Genomic DNA, 12,561 nt, shown 5'->3' with positions numbered 1-12,561 from the left:
CTGTGCAAGGTGTAGGTTACTGACTGATTTGAATGTGCTACAGGAAGGTGTAGGTCAGTGACTGATGTTACTGTGTTACAGGAAGGTGTAGGTTAGTGACTGATGTTACTGTTTTACAGGAAGGTGTAGGTCAGTGACTGATGTTACTGTGTTATTACAGAAGGTGTAGGCTACTGACTGATGTTACTGTGTTACAGGAAGGTGTAGGTCAGTGACTAATGTTACTGTGTTGCAGGTAGGCTCTAGGTTTGTGACTGATGTTACTGTGTTACACGAAGGTGTAGGCTAGTGACTGATGTTACAGTGTTACTGGAAGGTGTAGGATAGTGACTGATGTTCCTTTGTTACAGAAAGGTGTAGGTCAATGACTGATGTTAATGTGTTGCAGGAAGGTGTAGTCTGGTGATGGTACAAGAAGGGGTAGGTTGCTGATGTATATTACTGTGTAACAGGAAGGAGTAAATTATTGACTAATGTTACTAAGTTACAACAAACTGTATGTTAGTGACTGATGTTATTGTTTTCTGGAAGATGTAGTTTAGTGACTAGTGTTACTCTGTTACAGGAAGGTGTAGGTTAATGAGTGTTGGTACTGTGTTACAGGAAGGTATATGTCAGTGACTGGTGATGTGCTGCAGGCAGGTGTAGGATGGTGACTGGTGATACAATGGAGTAAGACAGGCGTAGGTCAGTGACTGGTCATGTTCTTCTAGGCAGGTGTTGTTCAGTGACTGGTGATGTTCTGCAGGGGGGTTGTAAGTTATTGACTGGTGATGTTCTGCTAGGCAGGTGTTTTTCTGTGACTAGTGATGTTCTGCTGGGATGTATATGTCAGTGACTGGTGTTGTTCTGCAGGCCATGTACAAGTTTGTGACTGGTGATGTTGTCTGTGATGTGACTTGCACTGAAAGATGCTGATGTCTGCGTGATCATGGAAACTTGGTTCAGGGCTGTGGAGAGCACCCATGCCTTATCAGGCTATACCTCATTTCACACATTCTGACCCCAAAATGAGGTCAGGAAGACTAAAGGTGGTGGATTGTCTATCTTCATGAAGGACAAGCACTCCTCCATACTGGGTTGCCAGGATGATGCACTGCAACTACTAGAGGTACAGCTGACATCCACGTTATCGCTAGCTATAGACCCCCTCCATGATTCAGACACCCACTTCTCTTGTCTGGGTCTACTAGGTAACCTAACACCCTGATCCTTTGTGACTTCAACTACTCCACCATAGACTGGGTGAAATATTCTTGCACTAATGCACAGTCTCAACAATTCCTCGACTTCATCAATTCTAATGCACTAGATCAACTCATCTCATCCCCCATAAGCAAAGATAACATTCTGGACTTGGTTCTCACCAATATGGGTGAACACTGCACCACTCCCATAGTATGTCCTTCCCTGGTTAGATCCGATCATTGTACTGTCTCATTTAAAGTTTCTGTCCCACCCAACCCCCCAGCCAAAATTAAGCTAAAAAACTTCTCAAAAGCTGACTACAACCTCCTAAGGAAGGATATTTGTAGATTCACACCTCCGCCTCCTCCAGAGGATGCAGACAACTATGCTGAATAGTACGCCAATGCAGTTTACAAGCACCTGTACAACTGCATGGACTCAACCATACCCAATAAAACTAAAACCTGCTCCTCAAGGAAACACAAACCTGTTTGGTGGACATCTTCTTTCAACAGGCTTTACAATAAAAGAAGAAACTGTTGTCCAAGGGTAAAAGGGAATAAATTCCAAATTGGAAAAACTCCCTCCTTAGCCTCAACAAGCAAATTAGATCACTAGTGAAAACCTCCAAGGCCAATTTTGAATTGAAACTAGCCTCCATAACAAAGGGAAACCATAACGTCTTCTTCAGTTATGTCAGGAACCTCCATGGCAAAGCCCAGGTTTGTTCCAAATTAATACTTAACAGTATCACTTACACTGATCCTGTTGAATTAGCTAACCTACTAGCAAATAGGTTCAGTGGAAACTTCACCCCCCCCTGTCCCCACAAGGCCCTTTCGACATTCCAGATACTTGTCCCACACTTGACATCTACATAAATCAAGCGTTACAGGCCCTATCCAAGCCAAAAACACAGGTTCCATGGACCTGCTGGTATCCCATGATGTATTCTGCACCATCTCCAGCAAGAACTGCTTCACCTTTGAGCACCCTTTTCAACCATAGCCTAATTACCGGCTTCATTCTAACAGAGAGAAGAACTGCCATTGTCATCCCTTTGCACAAAGGTGGTACCACTACTAACCCTGGAAACTATTGCCCCATTAGCTTAACAAGTCTGATCTGTAAAGCCATGGAGCGTATTATTATGGATCTTATAAATAAGAACATAGGCAATCTCCAACTACATGACCCCACCCAGTTTGGATTCGTAAAGGGCAGATCTTGCCTGTTGAACCTGGTTGACTTCTTTGAGACTGTCACCAAGGCCCTGGATGAGGGAAAGTCAGTACATACAGCTTACCTTGACTTGGCTAAGGCCTTTGACACAATCCCCCACTTGGGCATCATTGAAAAGCTAACACAACCTGGCGTAAATCCCTATCTCATCAATTGGGTGACCAACTGGCTCACCGACAGGACCCTCAAAGTCAAAATAGGCACCTCCACCTCTGATAGTAGACCTGCCACTAGTGGAGTTTCCCAGGGATCTGTCCTGGGATGCCTACTGTTTGGCATCTATTTCTTGGAGGTACAGGCAAAGGCAAAAGGCTTGTGGCTGACCAAGTTTGCCAACAACTGTAAGTTGGGTGCTGTCATTGACTCCCCAAATGATGTTAACATACTACAAGAGGGTCTCACAGCAACTAATGACTGGTGCTAAAGTCATGGCCTCAAGCTAAATGCAAAAAAATGTATCATCATGCCATTCGGCAAAAACATGACCCCTACTGATTATCACATCAACGGCAACCCCCTAAGCACACAATCTGTGGTGAAAGACCTAGGCAGTCAGGTTGATAACAGCCTCACATTCGACCATCATGTAGCAACAGTGGTCAGAAAAGTCTTTTACTTGGTTCATCTCATAAGTAAAGGGATTGCATCCATTAAAAAGGAGGTTATTACCTCTCTATACTCCTCCCTCATTAGACCATTAAATGGGTATAATGCCCCATTTGGGATGTACCTCTCCAAACATTTGCACCAACTGGAAAGGCTACTGAAATACCTCACAAAGAGAATCCATGGCCTCCAAAACCTGTCCTATGCAGACAGGCTCAAATCACTATCACTCTACTTGGTGTCATACAGATTGCTCAGGGGTGATCTGTCAATCTTGGACCCTGACTTACTAGAGATGCTCCATATCCATAAGTCTAACTCCTCATGTACTACCCCCTCAAAACGCCTGAACCTAATATGTGACATTAACAAAACCTGCTGACAAGGCAGGTTTGTCTCCCAGAGGCTGCCCCATCTCTGGAATAAACTTCTCATACATGTCAGAGAGAGCTCTTTGCAGACCCTCTTGCAACCTTGATGAGTGGAAGAGAAACTACAAATTCATCCCAGGGGTTCCACATGTGTCCCTCATTGACAGGGTTTACAGGTGCTGACTGATGTTTATTTATGGGGATAAACTATTGGCTAGACTTGTAAGAGCTCCAGGGCATTAGCCTAGTAACCTTCGATGATCCTATAATAATGTGGAGTAGGACAGGTGTAGGTCAGTGACTAGTGATATTCTGCAGGGCAGGTGTAGGTCAGTAACTGGTGATACTGTGCAGGTGGGCAGCTAAAGGTCAGTCACTGGTGATGTAATGCAAGGTAGGTGTAGGTCAGTGACTGGTGATACTGTGCTGCAGGGATTTCTAGGTCAGTGACTGTTGAAGCTATACTGCTGGGCAGATGCAGGTGAGTGAATGGTAGGACATGTGTTGGTCAGTTCCTGGAGATGTTATGCTGCTGGGCAGGTGTAGGTCAGGGACTGGTGATGTTCTGCAGGGCAGGTGTAGGTCAGTGACTGGTGAAAATATGGAGTAAGACAGGTGTAGGTCAGTCACTGGAGATGTACTGCAATGCAAGTATAGGTCAGACACTAGTGAAACGGTGGTGTAGGACATGTGTAGATCAGTGACTGGTGATGTTCTGCAGGAAGGTGTAGGTCAGTGACTGGTGATGTTCTGCAGGGTGGTGTAGGTCAGTGACTGGTGATGCCCTGCTGCAAGGCAGGTGTAGGTCAGCGATGGGTGATGTTCTGCTGCAAGGTGTAGGTCAGTGATTGGCGATGTTCTGCAGGGCATGTGTAGGTCATTGATTGGTGATGTTCTGTAGGCCAGGTGTAGGTCAGTGAATGGTGATGTTCTGCTGGGCAGGTGTAGGTCAGTGACTGGTGATGTTCTGCTGGGAAGGTGTAGGTCATTGACTAGTGATGTTCTATAGGCCAGTTGTAGGTCAGTGACTGGTGATGTTCTGCAGGGCAGGTGTAGGTCAGTGACTGGTGATGTTCTGCTGGGCAGGTGTAGGTCAGTGACTGGTGATATTCTGCTGGGAAGATGTAGGTCAGTGACTGGTGATGTTCTGCAGGGCAGGGTTAGGTCACTGACTAGTGATGTTCTGCAGGCCAGGTGTAGGTCAGTGACTGGTGATGTTCTGTAGGGAGGTGTAGGACAGTGACTGGTGATGTTCTGCAGGAGGTGTAGGTAATTGACTGGTGATGTTTGCAGGGAGGTGTAGGTCTGTGACTGGTGATGTTCTACAGGGCAGGTGTACGTCACTGGTGTTGGTCTGTATGGCAGGTGTAGGTCAGTGACTGGTGATGTTCTGCAGGGCAGGTGTAGGTCAATGACTTGTGATGTTCTGCAGGGAGGTGTAGGTCAGTGCCTGGTGATATTCTGTAGGGCAGGTGTAGGTCAGTGCCTGGTGATGTTCTTCTGGGCAGATTTAGGTCATTGACTGGTGATGTTCTGCAGGGAGGTGTAGGTCAGTGACTGGTGATGTTCTGCAGGGAGGTGTAGGTCAGTGACTGGTGATGTTCTGCAGGGAGGTGTAGGTCAGTGACTGGTGATGTTCTGCAGGGAGGTGTAGCTCAGGGACTGGTGATGTTCTGCAGGGAAGGTGTAAGCCAGTAACCAGTGATGTTCTGCAGGGGAGGAGTAGGTCAGTGACTGAAGATGTTCTGCAGGGGAGGTGTAGGTCAGTGACTGGTGATGTTCTGCAGGGAGGTGTAGGTCAGTGACTGGTGAAGTTCTGTAGGCCCGGTGTAGGTCAGTGACTGGTGATGTTCTGCAGGGCAGTTGGAGGTCAGTGACTGGTGATGTTCTGCAGGGCATGTGTAGGTCAGTGACTGATGATGTTCTGCTGGGCAGATGTAGGTTATTGACTGGTAATGTTCTGCAGGGAAGGTGTAAGTCATTGACTAGTGATGTTCTATAGGCTACATGCAGGTCAGTGACTAGTGATGTTGTGCTGCTGGGCAGGTGTAGGTCAGGGACTGGTGATGTTCTGTGGGAAGGTGTAGATCAGTGACTGGTGATGTTCTGCAGGGAGGTGTAGGTCAGTGACTGGTGATGTTCAGCAGGATTGTGTAGGTCAGTGACTGGTAATGTTCTGCAGGAAGGTGTAGGTCAGTGACTGGTGATGTTCTGCAGGGAGGTGGAGGTCAGTGACTGATGATGTTCTGTCACAGGAAGGTGTAGGTCAGTAACTGGTGATGTTATGCAGGGCAGCTGTAGGTCAGTGACTGGTGATGTTCTGCAGGAAAGTGTAGGTCAGTAACTGGTGATGTTCTGCAGGGCAGGTGAAGGTCAGTGACTGGTGATGTTCTGCAGGGCAGGTGTAGGTCAGTGACTGGTGATGTTCTACTGGGCTGGTGTAGTTCATTGACTGGTGATGTTCTGCAGGGAGGTGTAGGTCGGTGACTGGTGATGTTCTGCAGGGCAGGTGTAAGTCAGTGTCTGGTGATGTTCTGCAGGGCAGGTGTAGGTCAGTGACTGGTGATGTCTGCAGGGCAGGTGTAAGTCAGTGTCTGGTGATGTTCTGCAGGGCAGGTGTAGGTCAGTGACAGGTACAAATATGGAGTAAGACAGGTGTAGGTCAGTCACTGGAGATGTACTGCAATGCAGGTATAGGTCAAACACTGGTGAAACTGTATTGTAGGACATATGTATATCAGTGACTGGTGATGTTCTACAGGAAGGTGTAGGTCAGTGACTGGTGATCTTCTGCAGGGAGGTGTAGGTCAGTGACTGGTGATGTCCTGCTGCAAGGCAGGTGTAGGTCAGAGATGGGTGATATTCTGCTGCAAGGTGTAGATAGTGATTGGTGATGTTCTGCAGGGCAGGTGTAGGTCAGTGACTGGTGATGTTTTGCAGGGCAGGTGTAGGTGAGTGACTGGTGATGTACTGCAGGAAGGTGTAGGTCAGTGACTGGTGATATTCTTCAGGGTAGGTTTAGGTCAGTGACTGGTGATATTCTGCAGGGAGGTGTAGGTCAGTGAATGGTGATGTTCTACAGAGCAGATGTAGGTTAGTGACTGGTGATGTTCTGCAGGGCAAGTGTAGGTCAGTGACTGGTGATGTTCTGCAGGAAAGTGTAGGTCAGTGACTGGTATGTTCTGCAGGGCACGTGTAGGTCACTGACTGGTAATGTACTGCAGGAAGGTGTAGGTCAGTGACTGGTGATATTCTTCAGGGTAGGTTTAGGTCAGTGACTGGTGATATTCTGCAGGGAGGTGTAGGTCAGTGAATGGTGATGTTCTACAGAGCAGATGTAGGTTAGTGACTGGTGATGTTCTGCTGGGCTGGTGTAGGTCAGTGACTGGTGATTCTCTGCAGGGAGGTGTAGGTCAGTTACTTGTGATGTTCTGCAGGAAGGTGTAGGTCAGTGACTGGTGATGTTCTGCAGGGAGGTTTAGGTCAGTGACTTGTGATGTTCTGCAGGAAGGTGTAGGTCAGTGACTGGTGATGTTCTGCAGGGCAGGTGTAGGTCAGTGACTGATGATGTTCTTCAGGGTAGGTGTAGGTCAGTGACTGGTGATGTTCTGCAGGGCAGGTGTAAGTCAGTGTCTGGTGATGTTCTGCAGGGCAGGTGTAGGTCAGTGACAGGTACAAATATGGAGTAAGACAGGTGTAGGTCAGTCACTGGAGATGTACTGCAATGCAGGTATAGGTCAAACACTGGTGAAACTGTGTTGTAGGACATATGTATATCAGTGACTGGTGATGTTCTACAGGAAGGTGTAGGTCAGTGACTGGTGATCTTCTGCAGGGAGGTGTAGGTCAGTGACTGGTGATGTCCTGCTGCAAGGCAGGTGTAGGTCAGAGATGGGTGATGTTCTGCTGCAAGGTGTAGGTTAGTGATTGGTGATGTTCTGCAGGGCAGGTGTAGGTCAGTGACTGGTGATGCTCTGCTGGGCAGGTGAAGGTCAGTGACTGGTGATGTTATGCTGGGCAGGTGTAGCTCAGTGACTTGTGATGTTCTGCAGGGCAGGTGTAGGTCAGTGATGGATGATGTTCTGCGGGGCAGGTGTAGGTCAGTGACTGGTGATGTTCTGCAGGAAGGTGTAGGTCAGTGACTGGTATGTTCTGTAGGGAAAGTGTAGGTCAGTGACTGGTAATGTATTGCAGGAAGGTGTAGGTCTGTGACTGGTGATGTTCTTCAGGGTAGGTTTAGTTCAGTGACTGGTGATATTCTGCAGGGAGGTGTAGGTCAGTGACTGGTGATGTTCTGCAGAGCAGATGTAGGTCAGTGACTGGTGATGTTCTGCAGAACAGGTATAGGTCAGTGACTGGTGATGCTCTGCAGGAAGGTGTTGGTCAGTGACTGGTGATGTTCTGTAGAGCAGGTGTAGGTAAGTGACTGGTGATGTTCTGCTGCAGGGCAGGTGTAGGTCAGTGACTGGTGATGTTCTGCAGGAAGGTGTAGGTCAGTGACTGGTTATTTTCTGCAGGGAGGTTTAGGTCAGTGACTGGTGATGTTCTACAGGGCAGATGTAGGTCAGTGACTGGTGATGATCTACAGGGCAGATGTAGGCCAGTGACTGGTGATGTTCTGCAGGAAGGTGTAGGTCAGTGACTGGTGATGTTCTGCTGGGCAGGTGTAGGTCAGTGACTCGTGATGTTCTGCTGGGCAGGTGTAGGTCAGTGACTGGTGATGTTCTGCATGGCAGGTGTAGGTCAGTGACTGATGATGTTCTGCAGGGCAGGTGTAGATCAGTGACTGTTGATGTTCTGCAGGGCAGGTGTAAGTCAGTGACTCGTGATGTTCTGCAGGGAGGTGTAGGTCAGTGACTGGTGATTTTCTGCAGGGCAGGTGTATGTCAGTGACTGGTGTTCTGCAGGACAGGTGTAGGCCAGTGACTGGTGATGTTCTGCAGGGCAGGTGTTTGTTTGTTTAATTTAACTGTGGAGGCTGCCCACTAAAGTGTGCTAGCCTGTGTAACTAATTTATCACTGTTTCTGCATTTTCTGTGTGTTTCTACCAAAAAAACAAAAAAATAATCCTTGTTTTCCCGCCTCTCCTCGACTAGTTTAGACCAGTTTACAGGCATTGCTGTATTCTGGGCTGTGGTGTAGTTCCTGTGTTGTCCATTACCTTACTTGTATAGAAGGAAGTTTCTTTGTTCACCAGTGGTAGTGGGGAGCCTTGAGCAGCCTACCTGTCCCTGTAGGAAGTGACCTCAGCACAAGAAGCTGTAGTAAGTCAGTGCCTGGTAGTGTTCTGCCAGCAGGTGTAAGTCAGTGACTGGTGATGTTCTGCTGCAGGGCAGATGTAGAGCAGTGACTAATGATGTTCTGCAGGAAGGTGTAGGTCAGTGCCTGGTGATGTTCTGTAGGAGGTGTAGGTCAGTGCCTGGTGATGTTCTGCAGGGCAGGCGTTATTCAGTGACTGGTGATGTTCTGCAGGGAGGTGTAGGTCAGTGACTGGTGATGTTCTGCAGGGAGGTGTAGGTCAGTGACTGGTGATGTTCTGCAAGGAGCTGTAGATCAGTGACTGGTGATGTTCTGCAGGGAGCTGTAGGTCAGTGACTGGTGATGTTCTGCTGGGAGCTGTAGGTCAGTGACTGGTGATGTTCTGCAGGGGAGGTGTAGGTCAGTTACTGGTGATGTTCTGCAGGGGATGTGTAGGTCAGTGAATGGTGATGTTCTGCAGGGGAGGAGTAAGTCAGTGACTGGTGATGTTCTGTAGGCCCGGTGTAGGTCAATGACTGGTGATGTTCTGCAGGGCAGGTGTAGGTCAGTGACTGGTGATGATATGCAGGGCAGCTGTAGGTCAGTGACTGCTGATGTTCTGTAGGCCCGGTGTAGGTCAATGACTGGTGATATTCTGCAGGGCAGGTGTAGGTCAGTGACTGGTGATGATATGCAGGGCAGGTGTAGGTCAGTGACTGCTGATGTTCTTCTGGCAGGTGTAGGCCAGTGACTGCTGATGTTCTGCAGGGCAGGTGTATGTCAGTGACTAGTGATGTTCTGTAAGCCATGTGTAGGTCAGTGACTAGTAATGTTCTGCTGCTCGGCAGGTGTAGGTCAGTGACTGGTGATGTTCTGCAGGGAGGTGTAGTTTAGTGACTGGTGATGGTTTGCCACAGGAAGGTGTAGGTCAGTGACTGGTGATGTTCTGCAGAACAGGTATAGGTCAGTGACTGGTGATGCTCTGCAGGAAGGTGTAGGTCAGTGACTGGTGATGTTCTGTAGAGCAGGTGTAAGTCACTGGTGTTGCTCTGTAGGGCAGGTGTAGGTAAGTGACTGGTGATGTTCTTCAGGGCAGGTGTAGGCCAGTGACTTGTGATGTTCTGCTGCAGGGCAGGTGTAGAGCCGAGACTGGTGATGTTCTGCAGGAAGGTGTAGGTCAGTGACTTGTGATGTTCTGCAGGGAGGTGTAGGTCTGTGGCGGGTGATGTTCTGCAGGGCAGGTGTAGGTCAGTGTCTGGTGATGTTCTGCAGGGCAGGTGTAGGTCAGTGACTGGTGATGTTCTGCTGCAGGGCAGGTGTAGGTCAGTGACTGGTGATGTTCTGCAGGGAGGTGTAGGTCAGTGACTGGTGATGTTCTCCAGGGAAGTTTAGGTCAGTGACTTCTGATGTTCATGCTGGAAGGTGTAGGTCAGTGACTGGGGAGGTGTCGCTCAGTGACTGGTGATGTTCTGCAGGGCAGGTGTAGATCAGTGACTGGTGATATTATGCCGGGCAGGTATAGGTCAGTGACTGGTGATGTTCTGCAGGACAGGTGTAGGTCAGACTGATGATGTTCTGTAGGGCAGGTGTAGGTCAGTGACTGGTGATGTTCTGCTGGGCAGGTGAAGGTCAATGACTGGTGATGTTCTGCTGGGCAGGTGTAGGTCAGTGACTGATGATGTTCTGCAGGGAGGTGTAGGTCAGTTACTGGTGATGTTCTGCAGGGCAGGTGTAGTACAGTGACTGGTGATGTTTTTCTGGGCAGCTGTAGGTCAGTGACTGGTGATGTTCTGAAGGGAAGTTTAGGTCAGAGACTGGTGATGTTCTGCAGGTCAGTGACATGATGTTCTGCAGGGAGGTGTAGGTCAGTGACTGGTGATGTTCTGCAGGGCAGATGTCGGCCAGCGACTGATGATGTTCTGCAGGGCAGATGTAGGTCAGTGACTGGTGATGTTCTGCAGGGAGGTGTAGGTCAGTGACTGGTGATGTTCTGCAGGGCAGGTGTAGTTCACTGACTGGTGATGTTTTGCTGGGCAGCTGTAGGTCAGTGACTGGTGATGTTCTGAAGGGAGGTTTAGGTCAGTGACTGGTAATGTTCTGCAGGTCAGTGACTTGTGATGTTCTGCAGGGAGGTGTAGGTCAGTGACTGGTGATGTTCTGCAGGGAGGTGTAGGTCAGAGACTGGTGATGTTCTGCAGGAAAGTGTAGGTCAGTGACTGGTGATATTCTGCAGGGAGGTGTAGGTCAGTGACTGGTGATGTTCTGCAGAGCAGGTGTAGGTCAGTGACTGGTGATTTTCTGCAGGAAGGTGTAGGTCAGTGACTGGTGATTTTCTGCAGAGAGGTGTCGGTCAGTGACCGATGATGTTCTGCAGTGCATGTGTAGGTCAGTGACTGATGAAATTCTGAAGGGCAGGCACAGGTCAGTGACTGGTGAAGTTTCTGCAGGGCAGGTGTAGGTCAGTGACTGGTGATGTTCTGCAGGGCAGGTGTAGGTCAGTGACTGGTGATGCTCTGATGGGCAGGTGTAGGTCAGTGACTGGTGATGTTCTGAAGGAAGGTTTAAGTCAGTGACTGTTGATGTTCTGCAGGGAGGTGTGGGTTAGTGACTGTGATGTTCTGCAGGGAGGTGTAGGTCAGTGACTCGTGCTGTTCTACAGGTTAGGTGTAGGTCAGTGTCTGATAATGTTCTGTAGGCCAGGTGTAGGTCAGTGACTGGTGATGCTCTGCAGGGCAGGTATAGGTCAGTGACTGGTGATGTTCTGCAGGGAGGTGTAGATCAGTGACTGGTGATACTGTTGAGTAGGACAGGTATAAGTCAACGACCCTTGATGTGTTTCAGGGCAGGTGTAGGTCAGTGACTAGTGATACTGTACTTTAGAAAGGTGCAGGTTAATGACTAGAGACTGTATGGGTCACTGACTGAAGATGCTGTATTTTGGAGAGTTCTAGGTCAGTGAGTATTGGTAATGTGTTGTATGGTAGGTGTAAGTCAGTGACTGGGAATACTATGCTTCAGGAAGGTGCATGAAGATGATATGTATGTCAACTTTTAAGAAACCTAGTTAGGGAAAAAAGATCAAACTCTAAGATCCATGTGAAGTAACAGTAGATGTAGACTAGTGGGGGACATGAGTTATGCACCAGATCTTAGCAGCAGTCAGAGAACTGCATTTTGTCACCCCCTTCCCCAGAAATCATCACCAAATATATCATTCATACTGGAGACCCTCAGACACACACTTTTGATATACAGTCATTTCGGGGGACAAACAGCTATTCCTTCTGATTTTTGTAGTGCTGACTTCTACTCTAGTGAATAAACCATTTATTTATTTTATTTTATTTTACATTTGTTGACTGGGATAGTCTGACTGGATATATGTCCATTTTCAGCAGAGGCCCGGGGAGAAAAGCTCCAAGATAATAATACACATTGATCATTTAGTAAATGCTAGTTTCAAGCAGATTACAGTCATAAGCAATACCAGCATTTAGCACATATAGTACTAACTTATTATAAAACACTTTACAAAACATAACATTATTTTCAAAGTTATATATACATAATATTGCATTCAGGTTTAATACACACTGAGCAGCAGTTATACAATTGACCCTTCCTGAAATGGAGTGGTAGAAAAAAGTTAGAAGTAGTTAAAGGTAAGGCACTTAAGAAATAGAAAGGTCACTAGTCGGGGTTAATGCAAGGACATAACCAATGAGTTTTGAAGCATTTCTTGAGTTTGTTTTTGAATTGAGTTAGTGAGGGTTCTAGGGTCAAGTCAGTTGGGAGTCTGTTCCATGTTTTTTCCAACAGAGTTGGCAAACAGAGACTCCTCAGCTGAGTAGTTGGATTTGTGTTTGAATTAGGAGTCTAGTGGATGATCACAGTGGCCGGATGCTGGTGTAGGGGC

The sequence above is a fragment of the Protopterus annectens genome, chromosome 2.part1 (assembly GCF_019279795.1).
Source record: "Protopterus annectens isolate FY-2018-M chromosome 2.part1, PAN1.0, whole genome shotgun sequence".
Taxonomy (NCBI): Eukaryota; Metazoa; Chordata; order Ceratodontiformes; family Protopteridae; genus Protopterus; species Protopterus annectens.
This window is presented reverse-complemented; position numbering follows the sequence as displayed.